This window comes from Oncorhynchus nerka, linkage group LG22 (genome assembly GCF_034236695.1).
Source record: "Oncorhynchus nerka isolate Pitt River linkage group LG22, Oner_Uvic_2.0, whole genome shotgun sequence".
In the NCBI taxonomy this organism is placed as follows: Eukaryota; Metazoa; Chordata; class Actinopteri; order Salmoniformes; family Salmonidae; genus Oncorhynchus; species Oncorhynchus nerka.
Window position 1 is genome coordinate 48,645,564 of NC_088417.1, and position 6,407 is coordinate 48,651,970.

Consider the following 6,407-nt stretch of genomic DNA (forward strand, 5'->3'; position numbering starts at 1 on the left):
CCGTGACAGTCTAGCGATCAAAAGGTTGTGTGTTTGAGTATGTAGCGTTTTAGCTAACCCTTCCCCTAACCCTTATTCTAAAATGAACCCAATTCACCTATCCTGCTAAGTAAATTTACCTACAGATGTAGGATCTTAGTTTGATAACTATTTTGTTGCAGAGAATCTTCCTGTACAGCAGAAATGCAAACGTCTGGTGTATTTGAGTTTTAAAAAGGCTTCTACAGTTTTTCATTTCCACTTTCAAACTTCAGACTTGATTTGCCCTAATGGAAAATGTATCAACCCCTACAAAAATGTCCATTAATTATAATACACATAAATATTTGCATTTCCTGTTGCTGCAGGATTATTTTCCTCTTGTAGCAAACTGGCTCAAATGAAGATCCTACATCTGTAACCTTCGTCATTTTAGTTCCCCTAACCACCAACGTAAATTATCCCTGTATTTTTTATTTGTTGTTACAGTACAACAAGCAACCTGTCCTCCAAATTGTATGATAAGTTAAGTCATCCAATTCGTATGCTATTGTACAACCGGGTAAGACGTATGATACTATGCATCCGATAATTTGTATGATATTGTACTACCGCCATTCATAATGTAACCTAACGTAACGTAATATATGATGCTAAATGGAGTGCTACAGATTTACTTACAGAATAATACGAATTGCCCAGAGACCACGTACTTCCTTCAGAATGCTGAGATTGCTCAGTGTTCTAGTCAGTGGTCATGCCTGAGCCTGTTAATCAGGTGTTTTATTGTCCGGGGGACAGAGGGTGACGCATGTCCATGTTGTTGTGACTGACAAGGGACAAACCGTGTGTTTGGAAAGAAGTTATAACGTCCAGGCCACGACTCCACCATAAATTCACCCTGCCTCGTCACAAGGTGATCCCATGGATTTAAAATGGGAGGGACAAGATGTTGAGGGAACTGCAGATGGTGTCAGTGAGAAATCTCCCTCCAAATTAATTAATGCATAGACATACCTACAAATACACAGACAGAAAAAACTCCACCTCATCATCAGAGACTGAAGGGAAGATCAAAGTAGCATATAAAGCCACGAGAAGGTGTCTAGTCTGAGAGCTTTAGACAGAGCTAAGATTATAGCTCCAAACTGAATAAGAGAGATATATGGACCCTGCAGGACTCTGAAGACACTACTGGTAGAGAGAGTAGAAAGGATTTTGAATAGCCCACACAGAGTTGACAGACAGCGTAGACTAACTTACTCCTACAAGAGAGAAAGGGAAGAGGAAATATAAGACAAACAACAAGAGCTTAATACCCTGTTCTGAGAGGACCGAAGGAGAAAAGTAAATTGGGGAGATGCTGACGAGGAACTTAAGGCATGAAGCATGAAGCAGCTAACATAGTAGGTCTGACAGAACCAAGCAGCCAGACACTGTATGGCTTAGCATGGGAAGGTAGGTGGAGGCAGGGGAGAAGCACACACACAGATATGTATTCGATTCCAGCCATTGCAATGAGCCCCTCCTCCTATAGCTCCTCCCACCAGCCTCCTTCTGGCCTCCACCAACCATCCCAAGCTAAGCCATATAGCAGGGATCATCACCTAGTTTCAGCGGTAGGTCGATTTTTGTTTATTGAGCGAGGAGAAGCACACACACACACAAACACAATGGATGCTTAACAGCAATCAGCTGAGAGTAGAACTGGAGGTAGCCGGACCAACATGCTGATTAAGACTACGAAGGGGGTGTCGCTAATACGCAAGAGTTACTGAAGAAGACGGAAGGTTACATTTAAACGTTTTGTTTTTAACGGATGATAACCATTTCATCATCTTAAATCAACAAACCAATGACAACCTCTGAGCTAACAGTTTGTTAGAGAAGGAGGAGGAGGGTTTGAAGGAAGGGAGGTGCTTTGATGGTGAGTGAGTAATGAAGGGGAGGATGACAACATAATGAGAGAAGCGAGGGAGGCTCCAGGGGAACTGGCCCCTCAGAGAAGAAGGCAGGCAGTCTTCATTACAGCAAAGATGACATATGGTGTGGTGTTTATAAACAAGAGGTAATCCAAGAGTCAACACTGTACACTCGGTAGGCTTTCCCCAGACAGAAACTCAGGACAGTAAAGCTATAGTCAATATTAAAACCACACACCCAGATAAAACAAGGCACACAAGACTAGACAGTCTAGACCACGCATCACCAACTAGATTCCGCCACGGGCTGATTCTTTCTTGAGCGGATAGTCAGGGGGTAGGAACATCATTAAAAATCATTTGTAGACTGCAAATTGACCGCAACAAGCCCAAACAGATATAATACTGTATTTGAGTAAAACATAATCATTTCAAACCTTGCTAACATTTATACAACGAGTGGGTTTAATGCTGAATGCTGATTGTTTAAGACCCCATTCCAGCAGGTGTCTATTCCACAAGTTACCCCCGGCTAAATCTATGACATTAAAATGCCTATTCACTGTCACATCAGCCCAGCCAAACAATTAATAAACTTGATCTCTACTATAAAAAGCATCAAGACATTATGTCACATTTCTTTTAGACTAATATTTCGTTTTCAACAGCAGATTTGTATAAACCTTGCTGTCTGTCTCTGACATTTTCAACATTGTTTCAATATTCAAATTCGATCTCCAGCTGTCCCATAGTAATGAACGTGTCGGGAGTCGGGACGAGACAGACAGACAGGCAGGCAGGCAGGCAGGCAGGCAGGCAGGCAGGCAGGAATCATGAATCACGAATCGGCTTTTTATGGATATATACAAAGAAATGTCAATTGAAAAAAGGTTAAACGAAACAAAGTGCTGCTAGTTTGCCGTCTTTCCAGCTTCCGTTTGAAGTGATTGTGTTAGCTGTGTTGTTGGCTAGCTCCTCTGATCAACAGTGTCCTGATGAGCGAGCACATTTTCTACGCCAGGCGAAATCGTGCCTTATTGTTATGGATGTGTCCAAATAAATGTCTCTAGAAAACAGCTTAAACAAATGTAAATGCTGCTACTTTTCTGTTATTCTGACTGCACTTTTTGCGTGACTTTAAGTTAGCCGTAGTGGCTAGCTATCAAGCAAGGGTATGGCAATGGAACATTTAGAACGAACGACTAGGTCGTGTCTCTAGCAACCGAACCGATAGAACAAACGACCAGCCGGCTTGGTAGCAACCCTAGATTTGTGTCGGGACTATATCTTGTGGAAGGATGAAATAGTATGAATAAAGTCATCAAAATAACGTTTTTAATGAAAATATGTCAATCATTATTTGAATATGTTGGTAACCCATTGTATAAAAGTGATAATGCGCTCGAAGCCGGTGTTTGGAGGATGTATTAGATATAGTGCCAATACACCGGCTTCTTGGGCATTATCACTTAATTGTATCACATACAGTGCATTTGAAAAGTATTCAGACCCCTTCACTTTTCCACATTTTGTTACATTACAGCCTTATTTTAAAATGGATTCAAATTATGTTTGTCCTCATCAATCTACACACAATAACACATAATGACAAAGTAAAAAGAGGTTTTAGATTATTTTGCAAACGTATTAAAAATAAAAAAACAGAAATATCTTATTTACATAAGTGGAGATGGGAGAACCTTCCAGAAGGAGAACCATCTCTGCAGCACCAATCGGGCCTTTAAGGTAGAGTGGCCAGACAGAAGCCACTCCTCAGTTAAAGGCACATGACAGCCTGCTCTGAGTTTTCCAAAAGGCACCAAAAGGATTCTCAGACCATGCTAAACAAGATCTGATGAAACCAAGATTAAACTATTTGGCCTGAATGCCAAGCATCATGCTCATCACCTGGCCAATACCATCCCTACAGTGAAGCATGGTGGTGGCAGCATCGTGCTGTGGGGATGTTTTTCAGCAGCAGGGACTGGGAGACTAATCAGGATCGAGGAAAAGATGAATGGAGCAAAGTACAGAGAGATCCTTGATGAAAACCTGATCCAAAGTGCTCAAAACCTCAGACTGGGACAACGGTTCACCTTCCAGCAGGACAAAACCCTAAGCATACAGCCAAGACAAAGCAGGAATGGCTTCCGGACAAGTCTCTGAATGTCCTTGAGTGGCGCAGCCAGAGCCCCGACTTGAACCTGATCGAACATCTCTGGCGAGACCTGAAAATAGCTGTGCAGTGATGCTCCCCATCCAAGCTGACAGAGCTTGAGAGGATCTGCAGAGTATAAAAATTGGGGGGCCCCAAAAATAATAATCTGCAGCCTGCCAGCTGGGGAACACTGGTGTAGACAAAGAAAAGTACACTATATACCATCCAGGTGATTTTTAGTTTGAAAGCAACAGGGACAGGACATTTTAAGTGTCAGTGAAGTAATTACATTTACATTACATTTACATTTAAGTCATTTAGCAGACGCTCTTATCCAGAGCGACTTACAAATTGGTGCGTTCACCTTAAGACATCCAGTGGAACAGCCACCTTACAATAGTGCATCTAAATCTTTTAAGGGGGGGGGGGGGGGGGGTGAGAAGGATTACTTTATCCTATCCTAGGTATTCCTGAAAGAGGTGGGGTTTCAGGTGTCTCCGGAAGGTGGTGTAATTAGTAAAGTAATTAGAGGGTAGAGGAGATCAGAGATATCCATCTTACTGCATACTACCGACAATTGTCACATTTTGTGGTAGGGCTATTTGGCTATGTTAATTTCTAAAATTAAGGTAAACGGCACTTCCTGTGGAGCATCAACCACGTTTACATTTTACAGTTAGCTCTTATCCAGAGTGACTTACCGTAGTGAGTGGATAAATGTTCAGATATTTTTTCGTACTAGTCCCTCGTCGGAACCAAGTCTCACACAATATGAAAATCAATTACGGAGAATTTTAATAAAAAATAACGATCCATAGAGGACACAGGCCTCTGTGAACTGAAACAACATTTTGAGGACATGAAGAGAAGGGATATTTTTCTGCATTAACACATTGCATTCACCCATGTGCACACACACTGGTCCACAAATGTCCTCTTTGAAACATACAGCACCTATGAAAATACCATAAATGCCAACTATTTCCGTCAACAGCAAACTTTCGCACACCTTGACCTCCCTCTGAAGATAAAGCAACAGCCAGAACATATCGGATAGGTATGCTTTGATTTTATTCCAGATGTTTTATCTGCGAGGGGGAGCCCCCCCCCCCCAGTTTCCAGTCCATATATTGACATGTTAGCAACGGGTAGCCCCCGTGGCATCTGTTCTGCCAAAATATCCAGGTTTAATGAGAGCATTTCGTGATTTATATTTTTTTCAGGAGCAATCCAGAAGGATGGCGGAAGCTTGAGTCGGATGGCGGTGAAAGTGGGGATGAAGAGACTTTTGTCTAAAAGAATGGGAAAATAAGCTAAATTGAAGTTGAAAAGAAAATGTGTAGTGTTGATAATACCCCATCATATCTGGTAGGAGTACGTTTTCAGGTATTGGTAGTATTGGTAGTATTGAGTATTGGTGCCCGACTTGGTGAATCTGTTGAAAATATCCAAAATGGTGGAGAAAGCCTTGGGTGATGTAAAATCAGTAAAGATTATGAGAAGTGTGCTTGTTTTGATTTCTTGTGTTTCTGCTGATCAGAAAAAGTGTGGGTTGGGTCTCACTCGAGTTGATGATTATGCTGTGTCGTTCTTTGAGCTACGGAGAAGGGCACCTGTCAAGGGAGTAATTTCTGGATATACTAAAGAATATTAATGGTAGTCAATTGGCAGTAAAGTTTTTATTTTTATGTGGAGTCCCTCCCAACATGAGTGCAGCTGGGATATGTGCACTATCCTGTCAGAGCTTTTGTATCCAGGCCTTTGCAATGTCATCGTTGTAAAATGTTTGGAGCTGTAGGAAGTGTCTGCAGACAGAAAAAGCCGAGATGTTGGGATGTGTGGGAAAGATGACTTTGAAGGTGATTCCGAATGTGTAGCAGAAGAGAATGGCCATTGGCAAAGGAGTAAAGTGTTGCAACTGTGGTGGAGAACATAGCGCGAAATCCTTGGAATGCCTGAGTAGGGTGAAAGAGACTGAGGTTGCCAAAAATCTGGGCAGTTGAAAGTGTCTCCAATGCAGAGGCTGTCAAAAGGGTAGAGATTATCTCTGAAGATCCAGTGGTAGTGAATCACCAACAGGTCCTAGAAAATCTTCATGTGAAGAAAGTGGACTTAAGTGTATTTTATAGCGATGGTGGTAAACGGCACTGCACAAGTCGAAACGAAGTCAAGAAAGATCGACTTCATTGTTTTTGCAGCTGAAACACTTCTGGGATTAAAATACTTCACATCTGACGAGTTATATGGAGTACTGTCTTGTGCGGTCCCACCCTCTCAGGCCCTAGAGCCTGAGCAGGGTATATGAGTATATATATATATATTTTTTTATTTATTGTTAATTCCTTATT